Source organism: Protopterus annectens, chromosome 7.part0, assembly GCF_019279795.1.
Source record: "Protopterus annectens isolate FY-2018-M chromosome 7.part0, PAN1.0, whole genome shotgun sequence".
Taxonomy (NCBI): Eukaryota; Metazoa; Chordata; order Ceratodontiformes; family Protopteridae; genus Protopterus; species Protopterus annectens.
The window spans coordinates 624,036,793-624,051,948 of NC_056739.1; the positions used below are offsets into that span (position 1 = coordinate 624,036,793).

The window sequence follows — 15,156 nt, forward strand, 5'->3', positions numbered from 1 at the left end:
GTATTTTACGCAAGGTATTTAGATGATTTATTTGTGTTGTGGAAGGGACCTGAGACCTCGATCAGTGAATTTATAAATTTTCTTAACACTACAGGTTTTCTAAGATTTACTTACAACTATAATAAAAAAGAAATTGCGTACTTAGATACTCTTATTAGGCATACTGACACAGGTTTTGCATCTAGAAAATATAAAAAGTATTAAGCTCCACACCAGCTCCTAGAAGTATGCAGCGTCTTCACAGTATAACAATGCAGGTAGTACTTAAAGCATAAAAATCCTTTATTCACACTTAAACTTGTTAAGCGCTTTCATCACCAAGTGACTTCATCAGAACAATTTCAATAGTAAAATACACATCCCTATATACTCAATAAATGTCACATGATCCTAATTACACACATATAACCACCTATGGTGGCACCGAATATAAAGAGAATGTTAGAATATACGGATACACAAAAGGGAAGGTTTGTGAAAAACAAAAAAGGTAGTAGTAAATGCGGATCATGTCGTCAATGTCGATATATCAATGAAACAGACAAAATTATTTTAGATGATATAAATCATACGGAGATCAGACGCCTAAGTGGTAACTGTAATAGTAAACAGGTGGCATATATAGCTAACTGTACTGCTTGTACGGCATTCTATATAGGGAAAACCGAAAGGGTTATCAAAAAACGGATTTATGAGCGTTATTATAAAATGCGTAAGGAGGACACTACCAACGCCCTATATAGACATATTTTTGAGAAGGGAGATCAGCATAGTTTTATATTTTGTATTATCGACCAGATAAGTCAAATACATATGAATGTAATTGGAAGGTACGGTTAGCATTGAAAGAAAGTGTATGGCAAATTAGAACAGATGCCACCAGGCATCCTGGTCTCAACGATTCCATCAGTATTAAACCATTTCTTATGTTGGACTAATAACATGCTTTAGGCTCGTACCAACCACATTACTCCAGTTACATATACAATTTAGTATTAAATATTCTTTGTTCTTTTTTTAGATAACATGCAGTATATTTTAAGAGTATTATTGTATATATACTGTAATATTTTTTCATCCAAGTCTCATCAATATATATTATCTATAGCATTTCATACACTATTATAGATTTATACATATTTTTATCATTCATTGTCATTGAGTATTAATTCTTAATATTTTAATATTTAGTTTCCATCTTCACGTCATTCGTTCCACTTTATAATACATTAATGTTTAAGTATTTACACAACAACTTTCATAAGGAAATTTACACACAATCATATATAGAATTGTGCTTTTTATATATGTATATATGAATTCAGCCCTGTGGCTTTAAATGATTTTGGCGCATTTTTCAAATTACAAAGTAACTGTTGTTATATAAACTCAGTGTGCAGATATGTATATTGTTCTGAAGACGACTGATATTGTTCAGTTGAAAGCGCTAAACCCTTGGTTGTCGTTTATGGTTTTACTGGATTAAAGTATTTTACCCGTACGAGCAGCGTTTTTTCTTATCTACCAAGTCATTATCTCGTTCTACAGTTGTTTACATTTGGCTCTATTTTATTGCCATTGCAAAAGGAGATACAGATAGGAGGTAGAATGTTAGCTATCGGTGTATGCTGGAAAACCATGAGCTTGTTTTTTTGGGGGGTTTAGAATATGTTGCTGGACTCTCTGGTAACTTTCAATGTTTTGGAGGGCTGCTTGAGTTTTTTCTTGGAGTTCAGTGATTGTAGGGGTGGAGCAGATTAAGGAAGCATCATCAGCATATTGTACAACTGATGCTGGATTTGCTGTGGTATTAAGATCATTACTAAAAATTGTGAATAGAAGTGGTCCCAGGATTGAATCTTGTTGGACTCTAACAGTTACAGGGAGTTGGGGGAGAGTTCTTTGTTCCATAACGTGGCTTGTTTCCTGTCAGACAGGTAGCTATGAAACCACTTTAGGGCTACTGGGGTAGAATAACAGGAATTTAGTTGAAGTAATTGATGTGATACAGTGTCAAATGCTTTTGACATGTCTAGGATGGTAGCAGACAGTATCTGATTTTTGTTTTTAAGTTTATTTATAATATCAGTAAAACTGATTAGGGCTATACTGGTGCAATGCCTGGGCCGGAAGCCATGTTGTATATTGGATAATAGATTACTGGACAGAAAATGGTCTAAGAGTTATTTGTGTATGCATTTTTCTAAGATTTTAGCAAGTGGAGACAGAATGGCTACTGGTCTATAGTTAGTTGCGTCAGTAGATGGATTGCCTTTATATAAAGGAATTATGTGAGGTATTTTCCAGAGTGGTACATATTGTTCGGAGTCACAGCGGTTGATGAAGATGGATATTGGGTAAGAGATGGAAATAGCAACTAGTTATAGAAAATCACCAGGTAGCTGGTCTGCAGCTAATGTGCAGGTTTTAATTTGGAGAGTACCGTTTTTATACAGCTAGCTTAAATTAGTTTGAGATGGAGAAGGGTAGCATTGTTGTTAGAAGTTTCAGGTATGGTCAGAGGTGTACTGGGGGTTTTATTGAGTTGAGAGGTTATTGAGTTGATAAAGTAGGAGTTAAATTGTGCTGCTATGCACACATTTTGGATGGTCAGTGTTGGGGCTGGGGTAGTGGGTTTTCCTGGGGAAAGGAGATTGTTTGCCAGAATCTTTTAGGATTGTTCTAGCATTTTAGCTGATTGGCTTGGAAGTAGGTTTTTTTGTCTTAATTTGTTTTTTACCTTGGTTTCACAGCTGTTGGAAGGTACAGCGATTCCCTTTACTTTGACCACTTTTAGAGAGAGACCAGGCTCTCTCTCTCCTTTTTAGTAGGTGAATTGTATATTTTGACAGCTAGGGAAGTTGCTTAGCTTTGAAGCAATTTTTTCTAGTTGGGGATAAATCTAAGTATTTCTGGGAAAGAGCTACTGAAATACTGAAGTGCACTATCAAGTGGAAGATATTTCAGAAGTGTCCAATCATATTGTAGGAGCCTTAAGTTAAATACTGATGGTGAAAATTGTTTTTTATTGCAAACGTAATGAAAATGAAACAGAGGATTTTTGTACATGTTTTCTAATCAGGTAGGTAGGGAAATGATCGCTTAGTGTGTTGGGAGACAAAAAGGTGGAAAATAACTGTGTACAAAGCACAAATAACTGAGAAAAAACAGTCAGGCACAGCATGGAAGTAGAAGTACAGGTTATATAATGTGTCTTAGCATAGATATTTTATTTTATTTTATTTATTTTATTTTACATTTGTTGACCGGGCTAGTCTGGCTGGATACATGTCCATTTTCAGCAGAGGCCCGAGGAGAAAAGCTCCACTATATACTAAGTACATTACATAAAAAATTGACTGCTCTAAGATATAGCTAAATCAGAAATTACAAAAACAAAAAGAATGAAAGATAATTTCAAAGAGAAACAAGTTTACAATATGCAGTTCATTAAATATCAGCAATTGTACAAAATGTACATACTTAAATCTCAACAGTAAAAAGAACAGAACTGAATAGGGTAGAGATAAAAAGAGTGGAGGAGAAACAGATAGCATTCATTATTGGTTAATTCAAGCCTGTGAGTGTGGCCATCAATCTGGGACAACTGTATCTATTAGGAAGGATAAACGTTATTATTTGCAAATGTACATTTTTTTTCTGCGAGTATTACGTTAACAGGTGCTGGGTGTATGCGCGTTTTTGAGGGTTTTCATTAAAACAAAAATTAGAAGTTATGTACCTACCATAACGTTCCATGTTAGTTGTCTTCTCTCGCCTTCTTTCTTGCTGGATGGGTTCGGAGCCGATCCTCTGCTCCGACTCGGCACTTGCTAAGCTCGAGAGTCACTTTTACCAGCTCGAGGCAGCCCCATATCCCATGATGCAAGGCGGTAATTACCCAGATCTCGTTTGGTATCTAGAGGAAAAACTGCCTACCAAAAAACTTTCCACTAAGGAAAGGGGAACAACTAGCCTACAAGGGCTGTAAAGGTAAACCAGGAAATAAAGGCCAACTAACTGGTGCCCAAGGAAGAAGAATCTTCCAGAGAAAAAGGAGATCAAGGTCTGTCCAGGCAAGGGGGACAGGAGGGAGGGACGCAAGAAAGAAGGCGAGAGAAGACAACTAACATGGAACGTTATGGTAGGTACATAACTTCTAAATGTTAAATTGTCAATCTCGCCTTCATTCTTGCTGGATGGGACCGCGTCCCTAGCAACTCTATCCTGGGTGGCTCAATGGAAGAAGACTCTTGAGAACTGTGGAACCAAAGCTTGCCCTATCCCTGGAGGCCAAATCCAATTTGCAATGAGAAACAAAGGTATGAGGAGTGGCCCAAGTGGCTGCTGCACAAATAGTATCTAAAGGCAGCCTAGCCTGAAAAGCTGTAGAAGTGGCTAGGCCTCTTGTGGAATGTGCTTTAGGTTTTGAGCCGAGTTGTTTGCCCCTAAGTTGATAAATGTCAGAAATGGTGGAAGATAGCCATCTGGATAAGGTCACTTTAGAAACAGGGAGACCTTTTTTATTTTCAGCATAAGAAAGGAAGAGTTGATCAGATTTCCTAAATTGTTTTGTTCTGTCCAAGTAATATCTAAGTTGGCGGTGAACATCTAGGTAATGTAATTTTTGTTCCGCCCTGCTAGAATAATTTGGAAAAAATACAGGAAGATCAATGGATTGGTTTAAATTTGTCTTAGAAGCAACCTTGGGTAAAAAGGATGGATTGGTTCTCAAGGATACCCTGTCCTTGTGGAAGACCAAATAAGGGGACAGACAGGGCATGAAGTTCCGACACTCTTCTAGCCGAGGTAATGGTGACAAGAAAGAGCGTCTGCCAAGAAAGAAGCTTTAATGAACATGAAGCAGCCGGTTCAAAAGGGGGAAGTATCAAGGATGTCAGCACTAAATTTAGGTCCCATTGTGGTGGAGGATCCCTAACAGGGGGCTTTAGAAGGAACACTCATTTAAGAAAGGCTTTACAAAGCTTGTGGGACATAATGTTGTGGTCTACAAACCCGACATGAAAGTTTGAGACTGCTGCCAACTGAACTTTGACTGTGGAAGAGGAAGAACCTGAGTGAAAAATTTCCGCTAGAAATTCCAGGACCGACTGAACAGGGGCAGTAAAGGGATCTATGTTTCTAGCTTTCGCCCAAAGGGAGAAGCGTTTCCACTTGCTAGAGTAAATCCTCCTGGTAGAGGACTTGAGAAGCTACTATGATGTCTCTAACAGGGTTAGATATCATAGGAAGCCTGGCTAAGGAAGGAAGTGGAGTAACCAAGCTGTGAGGTTGAGGGAAGGAATGGACCGGTGCAGTTGACCCGACTGGTGGGTCAGAAGATCTGGTGCTGGGTCCAGATGCCAAGGCTGCACCAAGAGATGGTGGTGAAGGAACGGGAACCAAATTTGACGAGGCCAGTAAGGGGCAATGAGAATCATCTTGGCTCTCAAAACGGCCGCTTTCTGGAGTACCTGAGGTATCAATGGAAGAGGAAAAGCATAAAGGAGTCCCTGGGGCCAATCTTGGGTAAGAGCGTCTCTGGGGGGATGGCCCGGAAGTGGGAAGAGAGAAGAAGTCTGGGCATTTGCTGTTTTGAGGAGTAGCAAAAAGATCGCAGCATGGGCGGCCCCACTTCTGAAAAATCTCTGCCACTATGGATTGCTTGAGAGACCACTCGTGAGGCATGAGTATAGCTCTGCTCAATCTGTCCGCTACTATGTTGGCTTTCCCAGGGATATGCATTGCTACCAGAAACCGATGAGAGGAGATCGCCCATTGCCAAAGTCTGAGAGCCTCTCGACACAAGGGATAGGACTTGGTTCCGCCCTGCTTGTTGATGTACCACACCACGGACATGTTGTCCGTGTGAACTGCAATAGTTCCTAAGGGAAGAAAGTCGTTGAGGGCTTGCAACGTTAAAAGCACTGCTCTCATCTCTAGGACATTTATGTTTAGGTGGTATTCGAATGGTTGCCACGTGCCATGAACCATCCTGCCCTGATAATGCCCCCCCACCCGATCAGGGAGGCATCCGAAGTGACCGTGGCTACCGGGGCCAGGGGAACAAATGGTCTGCCCTGATGGACTAGGGGAGAGGAAATCCACCAGGATAGATGGTTCTTGCAGGTTTGTGTCACAAGGATCTTGTGACGCATGGGAAGCTGCTGGAAGGACCATTGTGTGAACAACATCCACTGTAGGAGGCGCATGTAAAACGGGCCAGAGGAAGAAGTGTGATGGCAGCCGCCATGAGGCCCAACACTTTCAGGACAAACCTGGCTTGTACCTTTTTGATGGCAACGATGATCCAAACATGGTTTTGGATATCTAGGATTCTCTGACTTGTTAGGTTTGCTGACATCAGAGTAGTGTCTAGATTTGCGCCTATAAAAGTAATAGATTGGCAGGGAGATAAGGAGGACTTTTCGAAGTTTACCGAAATTCCCAACTGACTGCAGAGATGTACGGTGTAGTCCCTGGCTCGGATGAGTTGATGCCTGGTGGTGGCTGAGAGGAGCCAGTTGTAGAGATACGGAAAAACCTGGAGTCCTTGACGTCTCAGGTGAGCCGTGACCACTGCCATGCATTTGGTGAACACTCTGGGGGCTGTAGTGAGACCAAAGGGCAGGGCTCTGAATTGAAAATGACTGGTCCCCAGCCGAAATTGGAGAAACCTTCTGGAGCGTCTGTGGATTTTTATGTGATAGTACGCATCCTGAAGGTCTATGGAGCACATCCAGTTGTCTTTGCCAAGAAAGGGCAAAATCGACTGAAGTGTGACCATCCGAAATATCGTCTTTTTGACAGACTTGTTGAGCCTTCTGAGGTCTAATATTGGTCTCCAGTCTCCCGTCTTTTTGGGAACCAAAAAGAACCTTGAGTAGATTCCAAACTCTAAATGGTCTGTTGGAAATGGCTGGCTGGCCCTTTTTTTTTAGAAGCTTTGAAACCTCTATTTTTGCAATTTCCCTTAGACCGGGTGGTACGTCTGGAAGGGAACTTTTCTGAGGGATGGGGCTTTCCTCAAAGGGAATCTTGTAACCCTCGGATATGATCGACTGTACCCATCTGTCTTGAGAGAGGGAAAACCAGGCTTCTGGGTACAGCGACAATCTCCCCCCGACTGCCTCCAAGGGTGGACAGTCGGGCAACACCTCAGGGATGCTGGAAGGGCTTGTCAGAGAGAGGCTCTCTACTGCCCGGGTTTTGCGAACCCCCTCTGCCCCTAGGGCGGCGTCTATTGTTATTACCCCCTCTGCCTCTGGGGGTAAACTGACCACGTGCGTCCGGCATGACTCCCTGAGATTTTCGGAACCACATCTTCCCCCCTTTCTGACCTTTGGGATAAGGCCTAGAAGGGGTGGAGAAACGGACTTTTATGACAAAGAGTCTTGCCGTCTTGCTCACAACTGGTCGTGTCCTTCACCTGAGGGCCAAACAAAGTTGACCCAAAGGGAGAGTTTGTGAAGGACACCTTAAAGGGGTCTGCAAAATTACAGAGCCGCATCCAGGACTGACGTCTGAGAGCCACTCCTGTGCCTGCAGCTCTACTCGCCCCATCGGCTGCATAAGAAATGAGCCACATGGAGGAGTTGGTTATGGAGTTAAGGATTCCCAGCTGAGAAGCAATCTTTTCCTGAGCCCCTGCTGCTGAAGGATCCTGTACTACTTCACCTAATTCTTTAAGGATGTCCCTCTGAAGTCTGGTGAAGTGACAAATAATTCAGCGAACGCATAGCAAAGGTCGCTGAGGAAAACATCCGCTTACCATACCTGTCCATAGTCCTGGACTCTGTTAGGAGGATGGACTCCTACGGAAGGATCTGCAAGTTCCTTCTTAGTGGCGGCCGCCACCACCATGGCATCAACTGGGACACCTTTAGTAAGAAACTGCTTTTCTGCGGGGGCCGTAATAAATTTTGAAGGTCTCCTAGGGACTGGTTCCACCGAATCAGGAGATGCCCACACCTTTCGAGTTATAACCTCCATGAGAGGGTCGAAAGGCGGAGACACCCAGGAGGTGGAGGGTCGAGATCCAAACGCCTCCAGGTATACAGATTCATCCTCGGAGGGATTAATGGAGGGCCAGTTCCCCCTCTGTTTCAGGAGCTCAAGGATGTCTGAAAAGGAGACATCCTCAGAGGGGGATCTTGGGGACCCCTCCGATTCATCTAAATCGGTATCCGAGGTTGTAGACTCAGGGGAGTCTAAATGCTTCCTCTTGCAAGTCCTCTTACGCGGGGGTTCACCTGAAGGATCAGGAGAAACCTCGAAAGAGGAAGTTCTTCCCAATGGGGAGACCTGGGGCGAAGGATCTCTGGGTCCGGGAGCAAGAGAACGGGAAGAGGCATCTACAGGCACCGTAGAGGGTGGAGCTAAAGGAACCGACTGCTGGCTAAGCTCTGGGGCTAGCACACTCCTCATCACCTCGAAGGCTCCCCTCCCAGGGAGGGCCGAGAGATCCCGCTCCGAAGAAACAGGGATCCCCGGTCCCCCCGAAAGGGAAGGCTCCGAAGCAGATGTCTGGGCCGAGCTCACCAAGGCCGAAGCTCTGAGAGGGAGAACGGGGTCGGACAAGGGTCCGATGCCACTCGCCCCCTCGGAACCGACCAGGAAAGCCCGACACCCGGATCCCTCCAAGGAAGGTCTCAAGGAGGAGATAGGAGTCGAGGACGACGGAGCCGAAAGGTGTGGCATCGTCTCCGAAGCAGCAACAGTCACGGTACCGATAATCTCTGGCTCCGAGCTCTGTAGGAGAGTTGAAGGAGGAATCTCAGGGGGATGCAGAATAGCTGACGTCTGATGAGACAGGCTATGGAGCATCTGGGCTAGTGCCTGTGACTTTAATAGCCTACTTACCACTCTCTCTAAGTCGTGGTCTGAAAGCCTGGAAAACCTCGATGATCGGCTCCGATGGCTCCGCTCCGAAAGCAAGAGAGAGGCTGGAGCCGAGTTAATAGATTCCAAAGAAGGAGATCTAGACCTCTTTTTGGACGGAGCCATCGGAGCCAAAGAAAGTTCGGCTCCAGGCGGAGCCAACAACTTGTCGGCTCCGAGAGGAGACAAGGATATCTCGGCTCCAGCCGGAGCCGAGACATGCTTCGACGGTAGGGTGTCGGCTCCAGATGGAGCCGATACAGGTGCCGAAGCCAAGGTATCGGCGCCGGCACAGAAGCTTCCATCAAGGAAGGATCGGCTCCGGACGGAGCCGATGTCGACTCTGGCGGAGTCGGAACCAAGAACACAGACTTGGACACCAAAGCCTGGGTCCTGGGAGGCTTAGAGGACTTCCCGGAGCCGACTTTAGCTGGGGAGCTCTCTGGTTTAAGAAGACCCCTCAGGATCAACTTATTTCTACGTTCCTGCAGGACTCTCTGGCTGAAAAAACGACATATAGCACAGGAGTCCTGCAGGTGTAGGGGTCCCAGGCAATAAATACAAGAAGTGTGACAGTGTCAGAGACATCTTCTGACAGCACGAGTCACACTTCTTGAAACCTGAGACCCTAGTATCCTTGGACATGTCTCGGTTCAAAACACACACACACACACACACACACACACACACACACCGATCAGTCCAACCAAGACACTAACAAGTAAAAATTATTAACTAACAAATTAGTTATTAAATACAATGACACAACACACACACACACCTGAGGGAAATCCTGACAGGAACTGTGAGGGTGGGAAAGGCCTAAGGCCCGAAAATTAAACTAAGAGAACTAGGAGAAAAAGGGTATGGAGCTAAGTGAAAGTCCACTGAAGTATTAAATAAAGACTAAAGGACTAAAAATTAGGGATTTAAGATACCTAAACCTGACTAATAACAATAAAAATATCACTTACCAGGAGCTGGTAAAAAGGATGACCTGATTAGCGAAGTGGCAAACGAGATCTGGGTAATTACCGCCTTGTATCATGGGATATGGGGCTGCCTCGAGCTGGTAAAAGTGACTCTCGAGCTTAGCAAGTGCCGAGTCGGAGCCGAGGATTGGCTCCGAACCCATCCAGCAAGAATGAAGGCGAGATTGACAACTTAACATCTCTTCTTAAGATGTGACATTGGTTCAAAATGGATATGACAAGAAACTGTACACAATTTCAACTCATCAAACATTAAGTAACACAGAAGCTGAAACTAGACATTTAAAAAACTGTTATATGCAACAGGAATGAATAATAATTTGTCACATTGACGCTTTCCATATTATCTTCTAATGTAAATAGTCTCACAGATCTATACCAGAAAAAAAAAACAGTTGTGAACTATAACAAAGCAGAATGCAAACAGCTAGGCTACAGGAGACACATTTGGAAGGAAATGAGCATGTGAATATGATAAAGGATTTCGGGATGACTACTCAGTTGAATATCTGGTAAAGGAAAAAGGGGAATGCTTATAACAACTGCAAAAGGAGCTACAACAGTGATAGAACAGAAAAAAATAACAATGGTAGATTTTTAATATTAAGAGGTTACTGGCAAGGGAGGAGAATAACAAATGGCAGGTATTTACATTCCACTTAAACTGCCACAATGGAGCTTAAGAAAATTCTGGCAGAAATAACCAGCTTTCAAAAAGGATTATTATTTATAGGTAAGGATTGGATTTTAATTTGCAGCAGTGAAGATGTGTCTGGGGGGCCCAAAAGGGAAAAATAACAAAAGAGGGTAGACTTTTGAAGAGAGTTATGAAAATATTTGGAATAGAAGATGTGAATTCAGTAGTGGGAGTTAACCAAAAAATACAAAAACTGAGAAACTGGAATCTCTGTTTAATGGATATGGATAGCAAAACACTAGCAGTGAAAATGTTTTTAGTCCCTTAAAAGTATGCCTAAAACATATCAACCAGAGGAGATGTTGCGAATACCAATTAGTAAGGATTTGAAGGACTATCTGGGATTGGAAGAGGTCAAGACTTAACTGGGATAAGTTGATCCTTCCAATAGAACAAGGTGGTTTAGGATTACCTGCTTTGAAGGGTATTTCAGAGTTACACAATGAAAGTTCATATACATAGCACATGTGGAAAGCTATCATTCAATGTGGAAAGGGATGATAATGAAAAGGGGGCGGAGCTCAAACAAGGACAGACTGGGATTTTGGATGCAGATCTTTAAGGAGAACAATAACCATACAAAATATTATATTCATACAGGAACAGAAAATATTTTAAGAACTAAGCCAGCATGGGGAAGGAGAAAGGAGATTCTGCCAATAGGGATGACTACAATTAAGGGTGGAGGGAATAGTGAAGAGTGGACACGAATTTACTTGGGAAACTGGGCAAAGGAACCAAAGTATTGGGAGCAAATAATGAGAAGCAGAAAGGCAACAGAATGAGAAGAGGCCAAGAATTAATCTGGGCTGCAGGCTAGAGACTGCCTTCCCTATCAAGGACTGGTATCAGAGTATAGGCAAAGAGAAAAAGAGAGGTAGCCTAAGCGAAAGACCAGCACTGGTAGAGTTTTAGTAGGATCTAGAAAAGAAGCTGCTGTTAAAAAATGTTAATTAGAAGGGCACACAAAATACTGCATAACTATAGAAATCAATCAGAGGATAACAGAAAGGACTGGGAAGCGAGACTCGATAAGAAATTCACAAAAAAACAATGGAGGAATATATTTATGGCTCCCAAATATGCAACAAAGCCGAAAAAAATTAGGAACTTTGCTTGTAAGTGTTTGCATTGGTATTTTTATACCTCACACAAATTCCAAAGTATTTTTCCTCAAGTAGGCTGCAAAATATGTGGGAGGCTTGACAGGGAAGAAAAAGGAACTTTTTGGGGAGTGTACAGAATTGGCAGACTTTAAAAATTCCCTGGAAGTTACCCTATCAGAAATACTGGGTGAGCAAATCAGTGCAACTAAGAAAGTGATTTTTTTTTTAACTGTGATACAGAATTGGAATTGCCTAGACATTGTAAAGCCTTGCTGAGTTAAATTTTGGTGGCTACCAAAAAAAAACAATTACTAGAAAATATAAATCAAAGTGTAAACCAGCTATACTAGAAGTACTGAATATAGTAAAAGACAAAACAACTAGACGTATGATCTTTAGAAAAGGATAGGAGCAAATTATATAGGGGAAAAAAAGGAATTGTGGGAACAATATAGGCAGAATAATGTTTGGAGGAATAGTGGGGTTTAAGGAAAGGCAGGACTTGAATGAGCATTGTAATGTTTGACTCAATGACTGGATAGGCTACAAGTCTGCAACTGAAAATACACCAATATGGTTTGTATTCACCTATGTAAATATATGATTCCCTACACCATAAGCGGTAATTTAATTAACATATTTCTTGTTTAAAAAATATTGTTTGGGGGAACAGTCTGAAGCTTTGTCTATAAGGGATAAAACTTTAGGATTAATGCCCAAGTCCACAACTGATCTCACTACTGTCATCCAGAACAGGAAGTTATCCAAAAGAATTGCTAGCATCCTGACAAAGATGCACATTTTAACGTTTTCAAAACTGCATACAAAAGAAAAAAATTTGGAAGTTTCACTCCACCGTTTTCTTCTGGACCAGGGAAGCTATTCAGCTTTATTCTGATTCTTTCTACCATACACAAAAGAGGAAATACATCCATTAATTGATCAGTAGTATTAATTTGGACTAGGAGAGAGAATTATTACAGAAATACAACTATTGCTGATTAAAAAAACGATCACATTAATGATGGCTACTCTTGCTAAGAGAGTAAATATAAGGTTATTATTGGACAGAGATCACCTTATCAAATTAATTAATAGCATATTGAAAGAAATGTATGAATAAATCAAAAATTCGAATTATTAATGGAGAATTAAGAGAGACCGAGCCAAATGAGGATAATGGCACTACCCAACCACATTTAACAAAAGCACTGAAATAACCATATTGTACAAACAGGGACTTGAAAGTAATATTAAAACTGGAAAAATATAATAGATATTAATCCACAGTTATATAATAAATTGGGGAACAAACTACACTATATATAAAGATAGCAAAAATACTTTGGTTACTTCAGAAAATATTTGGGAAGAACAAAACAAATCAGAATTTTGGAATGATGGAGTGTGGAACATTGTCAACAGTATGATTTTATTTACAAATCTGACACTAGAGAAGCAGGACATAATAAAAATAATACATGTGAGAGAAATCAGCAGTGGGAGTATATTTTGCACAATGTAAATCTTGTCCTGCATGTTATGGTAGAATAAATGTGCATCTGTAATAAAGATAAAATTAATGCATTTTATAGGCACAATGTTATTCTATATAAATTTAAAACAAAAAATAAACTTAGAGAAACTGATGTTTTTGGAACAGGGTGGTTAACAGCTGGACAGCACTAAAGTACATTAGCAGATTACTTTGAATACCTAGTTACCAGGATTAAATGATTTCATTTCTAGTAATATTTTCATAAAAATTAATGCATCAAAACTGTAAGTTATTAACACAAGATGTTTACGAACATATTTTTTGTTTTGCATAAAGAGAAGGCAATTTTATTTTGAGAAAGGAGGAAATGGTTTGTGTATATTAATCTGGGGTAATGAGATCACGTGGTTATACGCACCTTTTAAAAAATACAAGCTTGTGTGTCATAGTGTTTCTGAATAAGTCTAATTTAATAAAACTAATCAAAGTGAAAGTACTTAATTTTTTTTAAACCCTGGTGCATTAATTGCTTTGAATTAACACTGGTGTTTGTTTTTGGCTTTATATATCCTACTTGATAAATCTTTATTTGAATATCTCTTCTCTATCATTTTATTTGTCTCTGCTTTTTGTGACCCTCTTGTTTCAACCTCTCTCTTATATTTTTTCCATTACACTAAGCAGTTGTCTGTCTCATAATATCCTTTAGTCTTCAGTTGCACTTTCCCTCATTTTTGACCATTCTATTTTTCACCTACTCTTAGTTGCTCTCAATAATATTCATTGGCTTCCCTCACCCACCATCTCTTCAGGAGAGAGTGAGACCTATCAATCTGGAATTCAGGTTTCACTACTCCTATAGGCTCATACATCAAATCTCCATTCACAGAATTTGTTGCTACACATTTTATTACATAGGGTGATGTAAATGGTTTCTAGCAGACATTTGTCCTTTGCAGTCTTAGTACATACTTCCTGTGTTTAATTTTTCTACATTTCCTGAGTATCCCCCTCACCCAATTTAGCATCCGTCTTCCATTTAGCATTTTATTCTCTATTGTGTATCACATATGCTAGCTTTAACTGTGCTGCCTTGTTGCAATTTTTTAAGTGAAAGGCTCCCCCCTCCTTCTCCTATAGGTACAGTCATAGTCTTCCAGCAGCCCCTTTTCCTCCCAAATGAATCTATGCCCTGCTCTTTGTGTAGATATACAAACACTCTGACTCAGATCAAATACAAATGCCTGACTTGCATATAAAATCAGAGGAACTATGAACATTTTAATATCTTGAGAGAATCAGGATATGTTTGCTCCCTAACCATGTTTCTTTCACTGAGTATTCTCTCCCAGTCAATACTTCTAGGTATTTCATTTTGTAGTTTCCCTACAAATTTGGGTAATCTTATACTAATTTGTGACTCTGTGCATAGCTCACACAGTGAGCCCTAGTTTTTCCCACCTCAGTTTATATCCCGAAATCTCTACAAATTGTCCTAACTCACTAAACAATTTTAATATCTCTTGTTATGGATTTGTTAAACACACTGACACCATTGAACAGTGGCAGTCCCTGCCCACTTCCACTCCATCTCTACCCACTAATGTGCTCCTGCCTTATTTTTTGTGCCAATGATTCTAAATAATTAGCACATAACAGGGGGTTAAGGGCACACCCGTCCCATTCCATTCCCTCTGCTGAATTCTAGCATGATTCTACCATTTGGGTCTACTTCAGAACAACAAAAACCCACTTACCCAAACATCAGTACATATCGAGACAACTTTGCCAAAATCATTAACGAATGAACACTCGGATGACTAAAACATTACTGTGGGAAAGGAACCAGTTGGGCCACCATGGAGAACCTTGCCTCTTTCCCCACTGTAGAGTGATCTTGGAGTTGGTACATTTAATTGTGTGTGTGTGTGTGGGGGGGGGGGGTCCACAACCCACCACATAGGGAGTGTGGAGGTGAATTTG

At 41.3% G+C, this 15,156-nt stretch overlaps 1 protein-coding gene across 1 annotated transcript in view; it reads right to left on the minus strand.

Moving 5' to 3' along the window:
- The window catches only part of VPS13C (vacuolar protein sorting 13 homolog C), a 6,956,796-nt gene that overhangs the window by 4,762,872 nt on the left and 2,178,768 nt on the right, over positions 1-15,156 (minus strand). The window lies entirely within an intron of this gene.